Raw genomic sequence first — 18,380 nt, 5'->3', positions numbered from 1 at the left:
GAATACATTATTTGAAATGGAATACTACTATGACAGTGTATCCAAAGTTGTCCCACCATGTGTGTGTGGTGTTATTCACGTATTAAAATATAAATGGATTACAAGATTATATGTCACTAGCCTATGTTTACTTATTAACACGACTATATCAAAGGTGAGCCATTGCAATAAAAAAACTACAAGTACAGATGTAAACGCTCTCGACTACTTGAGTAACAACACTTTTACAACCTATGCATGGTATTACTAAAGAAGATATGTGTTATAACATGAATTAATAGTTAGTACCCATTGATGAAGTAAAAATTGTACTGAAAAAACTTCTTACTACGGAGAATATACAAATTTTTTTAAGACCAATTTACACGTCCTTACGATCAAATAATGCAATAACATGTGAAAAAAAAAAATTATACAAAATATTATATTATTGGACCGAAACACCATGACAGTCAAATTCAATCCCTAACATGATCACTATTTCTTGGGTTATGAAAGATGGGGTGAAGCTGAAGTTTTCGCTGGCTAGCGCCGAGTAGAAGTTCAATGTACTCTCTTGTTTGAGGTCTCGGGTGACGATATGTTGATTATTAAGTGCATGGATTAGGCTTGTTTAATGCTTGATTAACGTAGCTTATGATCTCCTAAAAGGTGGGTTAGTGGGTTTTCTGTAGTTTAATCATTGTTCTGATTATGATGTGTGTTAAAGGTCTAATTAATATTAAAGATTCGACTAATCTATACATTTAGATTTGGGTTGGGGGAGAATTGATTGGACAAGGTGGAGGGCCCCCTTAACTGGCCTATCATGATCGTTGTTTCCCAAAAAGGAAACGTTGCAATACCCTTTTTTGAAATTATATGTTTATTTTTTTCAACTAATCTCGAACTCAATCTTTAACCAAATATTCACATTAGGAATATCCACATATCGTTAGTGGATGTATGTTTTCAGGGTTTTTTTAATGATAGAGTTCGTAAAATTTGAAAATAAGAATTTTCTATAAATACCGTAGAGATTGTGGGTCACTAAACCAAACGTCCATTTATAAATTTATGTCGCATATTTTAACCAAATGATATCCCGTAGTTTCCAAATATATACTATAAAACACTCATTATTATGGAGCTTATGAAAAAGCTAAAGGTGCATTATTAAAAACTTTTACGGTCACATTTGACAAAAAGAATTAACAGCCTTTTGATTAAAATTTATAGTAAAATGACTTATGAGCGAATAAAAAATATCTTAAATTATCTTCTGTTTTTTTTAGAAACAGTAGCATTAGTGAGTTTAATTGTTGGTTGTCAGGCGGAAGAAATTTGCAGAGATCAAACTTGCACTAAGATGCATAAACATCATTACTTTTCGTCATTGCAATAAAAAATCATCTAATCTACAACCTTAAATTATCAGTTAAGTTGAAAAAAAGTAGGAAGCTTTCCATTCCAATTTATCTCAATCCGTTTGGAATTCTATTCCAAACCAACTTTGACAGAGAATCATTACCCCTCTAGAGGAAAAGAATCAGTGACAGCAATTCTAGCACTCACCAAAAAAAGCTTCGAATTTGGTATACTCCACGTGCAAATATATATACATAGAGATATATAGAGGTGTGCATGAAATATTGGGCAGATGCTTTTTGGGTAAAATAAGATTCCCATTGCACGCACATTTCTACCGAGTAAGTGTGCTTGTCTGTTGCTCGAGTATAGGATATAACCTAGGACCACTGCTCAGCAATACTTTCCTTTCCGTGACTAAAATGTATTTCTCACGTGTTAGAAAAAATATCAACAATATCCATTGCATATATGCATGAGAGCATGACTAAGGTAAATCATACATGCGAATGTTGATCCTGATCGTTGATGTATGCAGAATTCGTAAAGTATTGATGATTAGGATCACCATTCGAATGCATGGACGACAATCAGGATCAGTTTCTTGCATGCAGTGACGGATGCGTGTTGGGACAAGGTGATTCCAGGATCACCTAGAGTCCTAGAAATACATTTGAAAGTCTTTTGAAGACCCTTCAAATGTTTGGTACGTGTCTTTTTTGTGCCCACCAAGTGTTTGACGAAATGCTTCTTGCATAGTGCTTCGACAACACTTGACAAAGTTCTCTCAATAGCACTCATCATATTGCTTCGGCATAGATCAATATCTTTTAACATGTGCGCAACTTGGTTAAGCTAACAATAACAAGCCCACCAAGTGTTCAACGAAATGCTAGTGAATAAATTGAATTTTTTTTTTTAAGTTTTGCGCTCTGTTTCTTTCTATCTAAACAACTTGGAACTATAACATTGGGACCTCCCAAGGTTTGAATCCTAGATCAGCCATTGCTTGCATGCATGCATAGAGTTTTCTTTATTTTATTTTATGTTATCCCTAAATAAATGTGAGATTTTGAAATAAAATTAGAGGTTTCGAAAAGGCTCTTGTACTCATTAGTACCCCTAAAGAACAATCATAAGGTCGGTCTTGCATGTGCGCAGGTTGCAGGTTGATAATGACGATTTATGCATTTGTAGCTCACAATGCATCTACAACCAAAATCACCGCATAATTAATGAAACGTAACATAAATAAACATGTGAATTTGGAATCGGTTATTGGATATCGTACTCGTACTTATCTTTAACAACTCTTTGATATAGCAAATTGAAGTGGTAAGGTTGTCTCATTGGCCTGACCTATTGTGGTATACATACAACACGCATTTGTCAAAACTCATAAGATAGTAATTGATGGATATGATGAACGCTTCGAGTAGAAGTCGTGCCAAACCTTTGCCTCTTTCTACTATCAATTGTGGTTAGGCACGCGCAGTTGCCGGAAAGGATATGCTGCCCTTGCTCCAAATAACTACCACACCTTAAATCGAGAAATTCAACTCGTGCAGTTAATCTATTTTATCACGTGCGTTGATTGCGACACTGGTCCTTTTTTGTCGTCTGTGTTCAATCCGATGCATTGGATATGGCTAACAGCTACCAGCACAGCAAAGGGAAATAAGTTTGGTAGCCTTGCCTTTTCAAAGATTAACAACACTACGTCTTCTTCATCCATCATCATCGATATTGATATTTTAACGCGCTAAGTTAATATTTATAACTTTGTATTTGGATTTGTTTCGAATGTAATGTTGAGATTAATTGATCGGAAATATTTTACTCTCATCATATTCCGTTTTATGTTACTCTTCATATCGATGTCTTTTGATAGACTCTTTTCATGTTGTATTGCATAACATCGTAAATTTTTTTACTTTTAGAATTCGGTAGTATATCGCTTCTTCTTTAAAACCAAAGTTTACTGTTACATGGAGGAATTAGTTCAATTAGGCATGCCATGTGGGAGAATAGTAAAGATGGCAACGAAATCACCATGCGATTTTGTGCCAGATGCTTGTACTACGAAATTTCTGTCGACCATTTTCTCTTTTGGGTGGATGTAGCAGTTTTATATAGTAAGTAGACAGATGGGATGGCACCATATGTGCGATACTATTCTCAAATCGTGAGCAAAATGAGTCATATTGGGGTAAGAGCGCGTTTGGTCGACATTTTATTTGAATTATTTAACGAAATGATACTCAATCTCTGCTTTGTTAGTGAAATTCTAAATTTAAATTTCATAAACAATAATTGTAAACAAAAATAAAAAAATAAAAATTTGATGCTATTGATAAGATCCGCAACGATTATCAATTTCTGCATAACTAGATGATCATTTAAAGTTACCGGTTAACGACTCGTATATGATGGTTTAGATCGACCTAAAATTGGACCACTTACAAAAAAAGGGGCTTAATGTTAAGGATACTTAAATGGGACCTAACTGGCCGTGGATGATAAAGTGTTTGATACTGTAGATGTCAGAACAATTTTATGGAATTAATATGCACCTATAGATTGTCAATTTTCAATCCACTTTCCTCAATTATGATTAATGATGGATATTTCAATGCTGAGGAAAAAGTAGTTGTATGGGGATATTATCACTCGCGGGTTTTCTTAATTGGGGAGTGATCATAAATTATGGAAAAAGGAAAAATTGATGAGATTTGACAAGTTGCATGCATAAAGCGTGTGTTTTTTACATCTTACAATTTTAATGTCTGTTTGGAATTTGATTTTGTAAGACGTATGTTTACAACAAAGTTTTTTATGTTTGGGATTGTTTTCGTAGGATGATAATTTTTTGTGTATGTTTTTTCGTAGATGATAATTATGATATAGTGTTATTAGATGAAACACATGTTTAATCTTTGATGGAAAGTGTTAGAATCTAAAAGTATTCGTTTAAGTAGGTCAAAGACAGAATATATAAAGTAAAAGCTCATTGATAATGAAAGTCCAAATAAAATAAGAATAAGGATAAAAGATCAGAAAGGACTAAAGAATTGTGGCACATATAGAGTGCAAGTTCAGTGCAATCCTAACACATCCTTGCATCATATCGGTAATCGATTCTTTCGGGTTATCGAAAAAGGGAATTGTTATTAGTACTTTAAAAATCTCATTTGGCACTCCAAATTTTCCATAATTGAAAAGAAAAATACACTTATGAGGCGTATAGAATAAAATTTTTAAAGTGCTAATAACAATCTCTTTTTTCTTTTGACGTTAAGAAAAAGGAGGAAGAAAACAGCTCGCGCTTAGCTGCACCACATTAATAATTTGGACTTTTATCTAGCTGGGGCATATATCAGTATATCACAGTTGCAGTGTACGTCTGGAATGAAAGTATGTACTGAGTCCTGATTTCGACCATATTTTTTAGCCCAACAAAATGACATGTGGCCCAGGAGACACTGGGCTAATCATAATAATTCGAAGATTAGATATGGGGATTGGGATCCAAAACATCCCATCGAAGGATCTCTTTCACCAAAATCATCAAATCAAATTTCATCTAACGGTCGACTTGTTTTGACCATTTAAAAGCTGTGATAATTTTTGGCCGTTAGATGAAATTTGGAAAGTCTAAATCACTTGATCTAGTGGCCTTGGTGAAAGAGATCCGGAAGTAATCTCTTTCCCTTTTTATCTACCAATTAAAAAACAAACATGCACATCTCTTTGTCAAACGATAGATTTTGTAAAGTTTGTTGTTGCTGGTAATGAATGTTACATTTGATTAAAAAAAAAAAAAAAAATTTTTGTTAGAATATTATATTAGTTACCTATTGACACAACCCGATCTAAAATCAAGACGTGCTGGCTGTCACGCCTTGATTTTAGATCGGGGTGTGTCATCTATAGAATTTGAACTCACATCGTCATATAAGGGCTCAACACATTTCTATTACTGTGATAAATGATCACTTATATTTTTTAGATTCTTTTGAATTATTATTTTTGTGTTTGAAATGAAAGCTGTTAATCCTGATTATTTGGAAGATAAAGGCAAATGGTGCCAGACAGCCCAAGTGGAGACTGGACAACCAGATGGGGAACATATGTGATAAGTTTTTGAATTCTTTCTCAACATGCTTTCATCATCTTTGCGACCCTGTTTGAAGCTAACTCCAGACACAGTTAATTGGCCGGAATGATCAAGCGTTGAGAGTGTAAACTCTTCCGCTGGATCCATCAAGTGATATCACAGGCGCATCCACGATTCCAACTTTAGAAGTCACAATTACAAAAATCTAGTATTTAGAAAGAAACAATATGCTAAGTGTTGTCAAGACTTTGTGCTGCTTGATTTACCAAGGTATATCGAGCATATATTATTTCAAACACTTGGTGGGCTTCATTGGCGTGCTTTTCGGCCTCCAATGGGTCCCAATACAACACCTTGGTTCATATGTGGATCCAACTTTGTTGGTGATGATTGATGCATTGTGGATCTAAGGTGTAATTTTGATAATAAACATACATGTTATCACTTGTTCATTAAATAATATCATTATATGACGGTATAACTGTTACATCGAAAAATTTGTCATCCGAACTTTTTCTATTAAGTATAATTGATGGCCTAGAATGGACGTCCACCATGCATACTTGGCATACCTTTTGTTCCAAACGAGAGATCTGATCGTTGTGATATACGTCATCAAATTAATTTCAGTAATTACTTACACAATGGTTGCCCACGCTTCCATAATAATAGAGACTATTTGATGTTGAGGTAAAAATAATTATAATAAAAAAAAAAACTGGTTTATAGTTTCGAATTAATACATATAAAGATTTTGTTGACCAATTTTTTCTTATTATTTTCACTTTATTTTTTTTGTGATATTAATTTGGGCCTAAATTTATTCAAAATTTTATCAATCGAGACATTCCGATTTATACACATGACTCGATTTCTATACATGATTTAATTTCTTGGAATAAAAAAAAGTAGTGTTATTCATACACTTATTTTTACTTCTTACATACCCTTTTCAATTTTTGTTTGGCAAATCGAATAAATTGAAGAAGATTAATGATAAAAAATTATTAAAGGTGTGTAAAAAGTAAAAATAGGTGCGTAAATAACATTTTTTTTTTTAAATCGTTGTCACTTGCACACTCGATTAGAAATTAATATTAATTAACAACATTATTTAATTGTGGCACGCTTGCACAATCAATTATTGACATGTTACTCTAGTGAGGTAAACTCTAAAGTAAGGGGCATTACTTATAATTGGCTAGTCTTGAGGGAAAACACTATTCTATGCACTCAAATTCAAATTTAATTATATTGCTTTGATCGAATTTATTGTCTTGTTAAAATAAAGGAGGACTTTGGATGCGGTCCCTAGTTATGAATATTCTTTGACTGAAACCTTGTTGGTTTTCAATTTTTGATCAAAATTGTCACATCCCGGCCCGGGGGGGACCACTTCCCGGGCCCGCTCCACCACCGTAGCACGATATTGTCTGCTTTGGGCCCCGATCACGCCTTCACGGTTTTATTTCTGGGAACTCACACGAGAACTTCCCGATGGGTCACCCATCTTGGGAATGCTCTCGCACTCTACTCGCTTAACTTCGGAGTTCCCATGGAATCCGAAGCCAGTGAGCTCCCAAAAGGCCTCGTGCTAAGTAGGGATGAGAATATACATATAAGGATCACTCCCCTGGGCAATGTGGGATGTCACAATCCACCCCCCCTTAGGGGTCCGACGTCCTCGTCGGCACACCACGACCAGGGTTAGGCTCTGATACCAAATTGTCACATCCCCGCCCGGGGGGGACCACTTCCCGGGCCAGTTCCAACACCGTAGCACGATATTGTCTGCTTTGGGCCCCGACCACGCCTTCACGGTTTTATTTCTGGGAACTCACACGAGAACTTCCCGATGGGTCACCCATCCTGGGAATGCTCTCGCTCGCTACTCGCTTAACTTCGGAGTTCCCATGGAACCCGAAGCCAGTGAGCTCCCAAAAGGCCTCGTGCTAGGTAGAGATGAGAATATACATATAAGGATCACTCCCCTGGGCGATGTGGGATGTCACAGAAATCCCTGAAATTATTGTGATAATTTATTTCTATGTATGTTACTATATTTTTTAAATTAAAAGTTAAAATTTATAGTTGTTTATATTAATGAGATTTTAAATAAAAAAATCATAATTTGTGGGATTAAAAATATTAAAATATAATTATACTATTGTGTGTGTGTGTACACACACACACACACACACACACACACACATATATATATATATATATATATATATATATATATATGTATATATAAACATGGGTACATTCATCAAAATTAACCAAAAAAATTTTGTACCAAAACATGGGTACATTCTTCAAAATCACAAAAAAAAAAAAAAAAGATATTAGGCATAATAACATTATTAAATTTCTTCGATTAAACTTGACATGAATACATTCTCAAATTAAAGAAAAAAAAAATGCACCCATATAAGTTTAAAAATGGATTAGAAAAAAAAAAATGAATTAGAAAAAAAAAAGAATAGATTTTATATAATTTTACATATAACAAATTGGTATATTTAAGAATGATTACATTTTAAGATTAAAAATTTGAAAAAAATTACATGAATGGGTACATATGACACACCCTTACCCGGAATGTCCACTAGGACCCCAAAATCGAGCTATGTTAGCCGACACCTGAAAGGTGACGAAGCCATAAAGTTTGATAATGTATAAAATGTGAATAAATTTGAACCTAAAAGTGTCTAAATACCAGAGTAAGCTATGAGTAGTAGCGAACCCATTTCACACGCGATGTCAAAGCATAAGTAAAGTGCAGTAGTGTGAGTAAGAATCATACCCTTAAAAGTAGACACTAATACTAAGATTAGCCATAGATCCTCGTCAATACGGACTTAGCAGTTATAACCTGGAGGGGTACAAAACAGAAAGTGTGAGTAAGCAGTAAAACCAAGCTTCCCAAAACTATTACCTTTCTAACAGTAATAACCTCTCACTATAAATCCCTTATTGTTTTCTATAGAATAGTAATACACATATATATATATATATATATATATATATATATATATATATATATATCTATCTATATCTATATATCCACCCATGCTAAAAAAAATGGCCAAAACCATGGGTATGCCATGTCCATAGACTCTACAATGCATTAACAAGTAGGCCAAATGAACTTAATCGATATAAAATGATACATCAGCTGGAATCACCTAACGTGACCCGTACGACTGTACTCATATCACATCAATCAATGTTAGCACATAAGTCGGGAGTCACTTTTAGTGACCTGTACGACTTATCCATATCTCATCGATCATCCCTGCACACGAGTCGGAACCACCTCTAGTGGTCTGTACGACAAGACTGGGTGTAAATAAGTACGCTCAAGTGCTACGATCACGTGAAGACTGGGTGAATAATCTCGTGTCACCTACGAGTCGAAACCACCTATAGTGGTCTGTACGACAGGCCTGTGCACTTACCTCGAGTCCAAGGTGAGTGTAAGGTGCTGGAGGTGAACATCACGTGAAGGATTGTGCCCTGACTACAGGCAGGAGCACTAATACCGGGGTGCAGGTATCCATATCTTATCAATCAATGCTAGTATACAAGTCGGGAGTCACCTATAGTGACCTATACGACTTAATCTATAGCTCATCAAACATCCCTGCACACGAGTCGGAACCACCTTTAGTGGTCTGTATGACAGGACTGAGTGTAATAAGTACACTTAAGTGCTACGATCACGTGAAAACTGGGCGAATAATCGTGGGTCACCTACGAGTCGGAACCACCTATAATGGTCTGTACGACAGGCATGTGCACCTACCTTGAGTCCAAGATGAGCGTAAGGTGCGGGAGGTGAACATCACGTGAAGGACTGTACCCTGGCCACGGGCGGGAGCACTAATACCGGGGTGCAGGTTTATGAGCTCTCAATGCATCTCAATATAATATGTACAACTCATGGGCAAACAGTACGACAATATCGGAGTTGCTTAACACATAAATGTAGTCATGCTATAACTCCATCAATTCAACTAATATCATAAACTCACCTGAACTTACCTGGGTGTCCTGCGTTCACCTTTGCACTTCAAAGCATTCACAATAATTATGTGCAAGTAATACACATATGGATATACCATGATGCAATCAAATACTCAACCATGTCGGTATTTTAAATTATATACAATACGGTGTAAAATGTACAATCAATAACGCCCTACTCCCGAACTACTTATTTTCAGGGATAATTATCCGTGACAAGCCCAATTAACATTAATTTAACTAACTAATTCACAAAACTAAAACTTGCCTTTACCAATTTCCTTCGCATTACTCAATTTACCAAATCAGGCTTTTGTCTCAAATATATTATGGCTGCATCTAACGTCTCGTTAGACTGCCTACGTACCCTAAATATGGATCAAGCCATTCATAGTTCATATAGTACTTCAAGCATTCACAATAATTATATGAAGGTAATATACCTAAATCAATTTAAAAGTGTCGATGGAACTATCAATAATATGTACGATAAAAGGAAAAGATCCATTCACCTGAAGTACACGTTATGATTCTCTAGCGCACGCATCAAGGCATCTCGAATGATTGGCGCCTGCCACGAAATCCAAAAGTGGACGGAAGATGGTCAATTTTGCCCACAAAGTCGGCGGGTGCCTAAAGCTTCCTGGTGTCGATTCGTCTTCTACAGTGGTCTAACGGGGTCAAGGTTCGTTGGGTTTTTCTCCTGGGATGATGGGCTACAAAGCCTAAGTGGTGGCATCGGCCATTGCTTTGCCGATTTGCCAGAAAATCGAAAAGAGTGGCCGGAGCACCGTAGATTTTCGTCGACTTTCATCGCCTCCAACCGCCATATACCATGGTTAATCAAGGTGGTTCTTGAGTGAGTTTTGTAGAGGGGAATGAGAGCTTTAAGATGGTGGTGGTGGCGTCGAAAAACTCCACTGGAGTTGGCCGGAATCGGCCTTGGAAAATGGGAGCTTGCGGTGGGTGTGGGTCGATGGGAAGGCTACTTCCCTTTTTTTTTTCTTTTCTTTCTTTCCTCATTTCTGATTTGGCTTCACCCCACAAAGTGGGGATTTAATTTAATTAAAACTAAACCTTGAATAACCAATTTCGAACGTCCGTAACTATATCGTTATAATCCGGACTCACAAACGGTTTTCGCCTATACGTTCGTACCAACGAGTACTACGAGGATATGCTAAAAGAATAAGTCCCACATCTCTCAAGCCGATGGTCAACGGAAGTCAAAGTCCTTGCCTCTAGGGCAATTTCGTAAATTCATGCTTTTAAAATAAAATAAAAACGTAAAATTTGGAACGGGTTGTCACAACATATAAGATTAAAAAAATTGAAAACATTTTTTTTAAAAAGCTAATGGGTACAAACTTATTCTAATTTTTCTTATTTATTTTGGAAATGTTTTGAATTGAAAATTAGTTAGGAGTTTAATAAAGGTGTGAGTATTAAAATTCTAAACTAATTATTAACTTTTATTTTAAAAAATTATGTATTGACATGTAAATTCATTATTACATTAATGTTAGAAACTTGGATTAAAATATGAAAATTAATAAAATTTTAGTCAATGAACATTAATAAATAGGGACCCGATACAAATTTTTTCTAAAATAAAAGTTCGTCACAAGCATGTACAACTTCATGTAATTGCTTAGGCACGAAAATACAGTTTGCTCGTTTACACGACCAATAGTGTTAAGTCCACCGAAGCTCCAACATGTTAATCAACCCTAGATAGTAGATTTCCTAATACAAATGGTTAATTCCTTTCGCCTATCCTTAATAATTAGGGTTCTCTTTACTTTCCCACTTGGAATTAGGTTTTCCTTTTCGCAGAATAACCCGGAGAAGGTAATATGTAATAATTAATAACCTAATAAAAGCCCTAAGTTATGAAGGAATCCTACTACTTACAGGAAACTTCCAATTCCGAATATAATTAGGGTTTGTTTCCCAGTGGGAGCCAATGGAAACTATATATAGAGGAGTCGATCAACTTTTCTTAGAAACAAGAGAAGCCAATGGAGTCGTCACTTGGAAAGTTGATTTCTAAATCTCTAAAGAGACCTGGCGATTTATTTTTCCCCACCCATGGCAGCGAACTGGCCCCTCCTGACCTGCAGACTAAAAAAATTCGCATGACTTACAAGGCAAGCATGGAGTACGGTGAACTTAAACCGACGGCTAATCGACAAAACCCCGCTGCCGACTGCGATGAATCGTCCAATGCTCTTCCCCTTGATCCAAATCCTACTACTGCGAGGAGTCATTCAAGCACCCAAGGAGATCAAAATGCTGATTTGTTTTTGAGTCCATCTGCAACCCCCAAGGCCAAGGCGCCGATTAATATTGCTGATGCCACTCCATTTTTTTCTGCTCATGGTTCGTCCCGTTCCCACGATCAGAGGTGTTTAACAACAACGCTGGATTTAGCCCGAAATTGGCCACGTCCCGTTTGGCATAGCCCGTGGAAGATTTACAGGGTCATCAGTGGTCACCTAGGATGGGTTCGCTCTGTTGCTTTTGATCCAAGCAACAGATGGTTCTGTACAGGATCCGCAGACCGGACAATCAAAATATGGGACGTAGCAAGCGGGACGCTACAACTTTCTCTTACCGGACACATTGGGCAAATACGAAGCCTTGCCGTTAGCTCCAGGCAACCCTATTTGTTCTCGGCTGGCGATGACAAACAAGTCAAATGCTGGGACCTTGAACAGAACAAGGTTATCCGTTCGTATCACGGTCATCTTAGTGGCGTCTACAGCATGGCTCTCCATCCGACTCTTGACGTTTTAGTCACCGGGGGACGGGATAGCGTATGCCGTGTTTGGGATGTTCGTCTCAAGAATGTGCAAGTTCATGCATTGACTGGACACGAAGATACAGTTTGCTCCCTTCTCACCCGCCCAACGGATCCACAAGTTATTAGCGGGTCTCACGATACAACTGTCAAGCTGTGGGACCTTAGAAAGGGAAAAACCTTTTCAACTTTAACGCATCATAAGAAATCGGTGCGAGCACTGACACATCATCCTAAGCTAGATCGGGGTAATTGCTTCGCATCGGCTTCAACAAACACCATCAAAAAGTTCAACCTTCCGAGGGGTGAGTTTTTGCACAACATGCTCTCCCAACAGAAGTCCATTATCAACGCAATGGCTGTCAATGAAGATGGAGTTATGGCTACAGGAGGCGACAACGGTAGCTTGTGGTTTTGGGATTGGAAGAGCGGCCACAACTTCCAGCAATCCCAAACAATTGCACAACCGGGCTCGCTGGAGAGTGAAGCTGGGATTTATGCTCTTTGCTACGATGTCACTGGCACAAGGCTGGTTACTTGTGAAGCTGACAAGACAATCAAGATGTGGAAACAAGATGAAAAGGCCACCCCGGAAACTCATCCTCTAAATTTTAGGCCTCCTCATCTTAGAGACGTTGGGCGGTTCTAGCTCACGGTGTGCTTACTTTGTTACTACGATATTGAAGTTTACAACTTTTTTATGATGTTTATTTTAATTCTGCTTCATCATGTATGCGTTACTATCAGGCCTTGAATTTTATATGCGTAATTCAATTGCTTAATTGTACTTCAAAACTTGGTTTGCTCTAGTTAAAAAAGTAGCTAAAGATTGAGGTTTGAGGAAGTCGAAGGAAAGGAAGCGAACACTTAGATTAAACATGTAAAATTTACTTGCCTCTGACAGGTACGAGTCGAACTTATTGTTCCATCTCTTGTAACTTGTTCTGATCAGCTGCCTTGCACTTTTGCGATAGAGGTGAAGCTGCCTGCATTTTTGAAATATCGAATTAAGTAGAGTACGTAGTAAGATGGTCATCCCTTGGAAATGAGTTTGATTGCATTAAGCATGTATTTAAAGTTAAACTGAGACAATTTCTTCGTCCCAGTGAATGTATCATTTGCTAATACTACAACGTAACTATCTCATGACGGTATAAGATCACAGCATAAAAGCATGTACTTAAAGATCACATATAACATTATTTACTAGATTGACCAAAATGTCTCGTTCAATACAACTTCATACATGAATTAGTCAAGTGACAAGATATGGAACCATCATACTTTGAAATGTTCTTCTATCCATCACTTAAAAGGCATGGGGGCATAGATGTTTTAAGTCCAGGTATATGTACCATCAGTACCGTATCTGTTCATAGCTGAACTTGATTGCGGTGTCGAGCGGTGTCGGGTGGTGTAATTGGTGTTGGGTTTGAAAGGTTTCAAACTTCTCTACCTCTTCGTTCGTTCATACTTGTAACATTGTCTTGAATCTTCCTTATGATGATCCCCAAGCTCCCAACTTCGAAATGCAATGCCTGATCATGGGGAATGTCAAGTAGAGTTTAGAACTCAACAGAAAAAAGCTGGTTAACAATTCGAAAATTCAACATTTGTTAAGTTACCAGAGCTTTGTAATCGTGAAAGAATATGTTTGGATTTTTACTAACCCATTCACACATCATCTATCAAGCTTTGACTCTTAAATCCTAAATTCGGTTGGCTAAAAGGGGTGATTTTGAGGTTTTATAGCTCCATAGATGACGTTCAATTTATTTCTCAACACCATCACTTAAAGCTAGTGACGTTATCGATCACATATATCTAGTTTTCAGTCTCGAGACATTTTTAGGATAAACTTTTATTCCAAAATGTTAATTAACCCTAGATAGTAGATTTCCTAATACAGGTGTTAATTCCTTTCCCCTCTCCTTAATAATTAGGGTTCTCTTTACTTTCCCACTTGGAATTAGGTTTTCCTTTTCGCAGAATAACCCGGAGAAGGTAATATGTAATAATTAATAACCTAATATAAACCCTAAGTTATGAAGGAATCCTACTACTTACAGGAAACTATTTTAGATTCCAATTCCGAGTATAATTAGGGTTTGTTTCCCAGTGGGAGCCAATGGAAACTATATATACAGGAGTTGATCAACTTTTCTTAGAAACAAGAGAAGCCAATGGAGTCGTCACTTGGAAAGTTGATTTTTAAATCTCTAAAGAGACCTGGCGATTTATTTTTCCCCACCCATGGCAGCGAACTGGCCCCTTCTGACCTGCAGACTAAAAAAATTCGCATGACTTACAAGGCAAGCATGGAGTACGGTGGACTTAAACCGACGGCTGATCGACAAAACCCCGCTGCCGACCACGATGAATCGTCCAATGCTCTTCCCCTTGATCCAAATCCTACTACTGCTAGGAGTCATTCAAGCACCCAAGGAGATCAAAACGCTGATTTGTTTTTGAGTCCATCTGCAACCCCCAAGGCCAAGGCGCCGATTAATATTGCTGATGCCACTCCGGTTTTTTCTGCCCCTGGTTCGTCCCGTTCCCGTGATCAGAGGTGTTCAACAACAACGCTGGATTTAGCCCGAAATTGGCCACGTCCCGTTTGGCATAGCCCGTGGAAGATTTACAGGGTCATCAGCGGCCACCTAGGATGGGTTCGCTCTGTTGCTTTTGATCCAAGCAACAGATGGTTCTGTACAGGATCTGCAGACCGGACAATCAAAATATGGGACGTAGCAAGCGGGACGCTACAACTTTCTCTTACCGGACACATTGGGCAAATACGAAGCCTTGCCGTTAGCTCCAGGCAACCCTATTTGTTCTCGGCTAGCGATGACAAACAAGTCAAATGCTGGGACCTTGAACAGAACAAGGTTATCCGTTCGTATCACGGTCATCTTAGTGGCGTCTACAGCATGGCTCTCCATCCGACTCTTGACGTTTTAGTCACCGGGGGACGGGATAGCGTATGCCGTGTTTGGGATGTTCGTCTCAAGAATGTGCAAGTTCATGCATTGACTGGACACGAAGATACAGTTTGCTCCCTTCTCACCCGCCCAACGGATCCACAAGTTATTAGCGGGTCTCACGATACAACTGTCAAACTGTGGGACCTTAGAAAGGGAAAAACCTTTTCAACTTTAACGCATCATAAGAAATCGGTGCGAGCACTGACACATCATCCTAACCTAGATCGGGGTAATTGCTTCGCATCGGCTTCAACAAACACCATCAAAAAGTTCAACCTTCCGAGGGGTGAGTTTTTGCACAACATGCTCTCCCAACAGAAGTCCATTATCAACGCGATGGCCGTCAATGAAGATGGAGTTATGGCTACAGGAGGCGACAACGGTAGCTTGTGGTTTTGGGATTGGAAGAGCGGCCACAACTTCCAGCAATCCCAAACAATTGCACAACCGGGCTCGCTGGAGAGTGAAGCTGGGATTTATGCTCTTTGCTACGATGTCACTGGCACAAGGCTGGTTACTTGTGAAGCTGACAAGACAATCAAGATGTGGAAACAAGACGAAAAGGCCACCCCGGAAACTCATCCTCTAAATTTTAGGCCTCCTAATCTTAGAGACGTTGGGCGGTTCTAGCTCACGGTGTGCTTACTTTGCTACTACGATATTGAAGTTTACAACTTTTTTATAATGTTTATTTTGATTCTGCTTCATAATGTATGCGTTACTATCATGGCTTGAATTTTATATGCGTAATTCAATTGCTTAATTGTAGTTCAAAACTTGGTTTGTTCTAGTTGAAAAAGTAGCTCAAGATTGAGGTTTGAGGAAGCCGAAGGAAAGGAAGCGAACACTTAGATTAAACATGTAAAATTTACTTGCCTCTGACAGGTACGAGTCGAACTTATTGTTCCATCTCTTGTAACTTGTTCTGATCAGCTGCCTTGCACTTTTGCGATAGAGGTGAAGCTGCCTGCATTTTTGAAATATCGAAGATCTTACGTAGTAAGATGATCATCCCTTGGAAATGAGTTTGATTGCATTAAGCATGTATTTAAAGTTAAACTGAGACAATATCTTCATCCCAATGAACGTATCGTTTGCTAATACCACAACGTAAAAGCCCCGATTAATATTATCTCATGACGGTAAAAGACCACAACATAAAAGCATGTATTTAAAGATCACATATAACATTATTTACTACATTGACCAAATGTCTCGTTGAATACAACTTCATACACGAATTAGTCAAGTGACAAGATATGGAACCATCATACTTTGAAATGTTCTTCTATCCATCACTTAAAAAGGCAAGGGGGCATAGATGTTTTTAGTCCAGGTATATGTGCCATCAGAACCGTATCTGTTCATTGATTGCGGTGTCGAGCGGTGTCGGGTGGTGTAATTGGTGTTGGGTTTGAAAGGTTTCAAACTTCTCTACCTCTTCGTTCGTTCAAACTTGTAACATTGTCTTGAATCTTCCTTATGATGATCCCCAAGCTCCCAACTTCAAAATGCAATGCTTAATCATGGGGAATGTCAAGTAGAGTTTAGAACTCAACAGAAAAAAGCTGGTTAACAATTCGAAAATTCAACATTTGTTAATCGTGAAAGAATATGTTTAGATTTTTACTAACCCATTCACACATCATCTATCAAGCATTGACTCTTAAATCCTAAATTTGGTTGGCTAAAAGGGGTGGTTTTTGAGGATTTATAGCTCCATAAATGACGTTCGATTTATTTCTCAACACCATCACTTGAGGTTAATGACGTTATTGATCACATGTATCTAGTTTTTAATCTCGAGACCTTTTTAGGATAAACTTTTATCCCATGTTTTTGGTATTTTAGGAAATGTTTAGGATTTTTTAATTTGCTATTTTATTCTCCTTTGGAAGTTAGAGTTTGTTACGATTATATAAACAACTTTTAGGGTTGTATTTTGACAAGGGTAATATTAGGGAAACTAAATTTGTAGACAAAATTTACAAACTAAATGATATGCCACCATTAAGAATGAGCACGTTTATCAACCGTTAACTAATAAACCAATTATCAGCTTCCATATTTTTTTGTTTTCAAAATTTTGTTTACAAATTTAATCTCCGTAGTATTATTCTTTTGACAATCATTCGTACCATTATCAATTAAGCTTTAAAGTTCTCCATATTTTCTAGATTGCTGATGGAATTTAGCTTATGTTCTAAGATTTGACGATAATCGATTCTACCAATCCCGTTTCTTGCCGTGTCACAAAGGAAATCGTCATGTGTTTCTCCATGTTTACCAACACGTAACAAATTAGGACATTGGGTCAATAGGTGCTTAAAGTTATTTTGTAGGACGGGATTGAAAAACAAAAGGAGAAAAGAGTTCATGTTCTTGTCCTGGTCTTCTAGTGTAGTGTTTGGTTTGGGCCTCTATATGCACTTCTCGTGTTTGGTTCGGTCCTTTTAATGAGGCCTTTTGCTTTGCACAAGTCAGTTGCAATCTTTCAAAAACTGGACCATCGACAAGGAGAGATTTTTCAATGTAACGAGCACACGAGATAGTACATTACATATCATTATACAAATGGTAGAATATATGTGTTAAAAAATTAATAATACCACATGTATTGGCGTAAACTTTGTGATAGAGGGAGTTTTAAACCAGCAGAGCAGAGCAGTGTTGTGTGTTTGTGTGCGTCCAAAAGAGAACCGATTTGGAATGCCAAATTACAACCTAGACCATTCTCCTCCGATACCAAGTAGCTAGCGCAATGTATGACGAAACTTGTGAACTGGCGCTCCAGAACTAGATGAAAGAAAGCAGGAGAAGGAAGCTGCCGCCGGCGCGCCGCTTTCCCCTTGAAATTGCGGTGGCACTAGAAACAGGTGATGGTTCCTGAGTCGTCACAGGAACCGTGCCTGCCTGCCCAGAATCAAGTCCAATTTATACGTAGCATGATCGATTCATTAAACGAGGCGGGTAAAAGTAACATCCTCATTCACTAACAAACCCAATTTAGTAAAAAACAAATAACAAGGTTAATAAAAAATTACAGTCGAGTTTTTGAAAAACAGAGCATGAGCGGGAACGCCGGGAAGGGTATAAA

The 18,380-nt window shown here is 37.7% G+C and overlaps 2 pseudogenes; both read left to right on the top strand.

Annotated features, from left to right (window-relative positions):
* Positions 1-11,517: 11,517 nt before the first annotated feature.
* On the top strand, positions 11,518-12,950 carry LOC137730693 (protein pleiotropic regulator PRL2 pseudogene; annotated as a pseudogene).
* Positions 12,951-14,433: 1,483 nt separating this feature from the next.
* Positions 14,434-15,915, top strand: LOC137730660 (protein pleiotropic regulator PRL2 pseudogene; annotated as a pseudogene).
* Positions 15,916-18,380: the final 2,465 nt, after the last annotated feature.

This window comes from Pyrus communis, chromosome 16 (assembly GCF_041283825.1).
Source record: "Pyrus communis isolate YQ-2024b chromosome 16, ASM4128382v1, whole genome shotgun sequence".
NCBI lineage: Eukaryota > Viridiplantae > Streptophyta > Magnoliopsida > Rosales > Rosaceae > Pyrus > Pyrus communis.
This window is presented reverse-complemented; position numbering and strand designations above follow the sequence as displayed.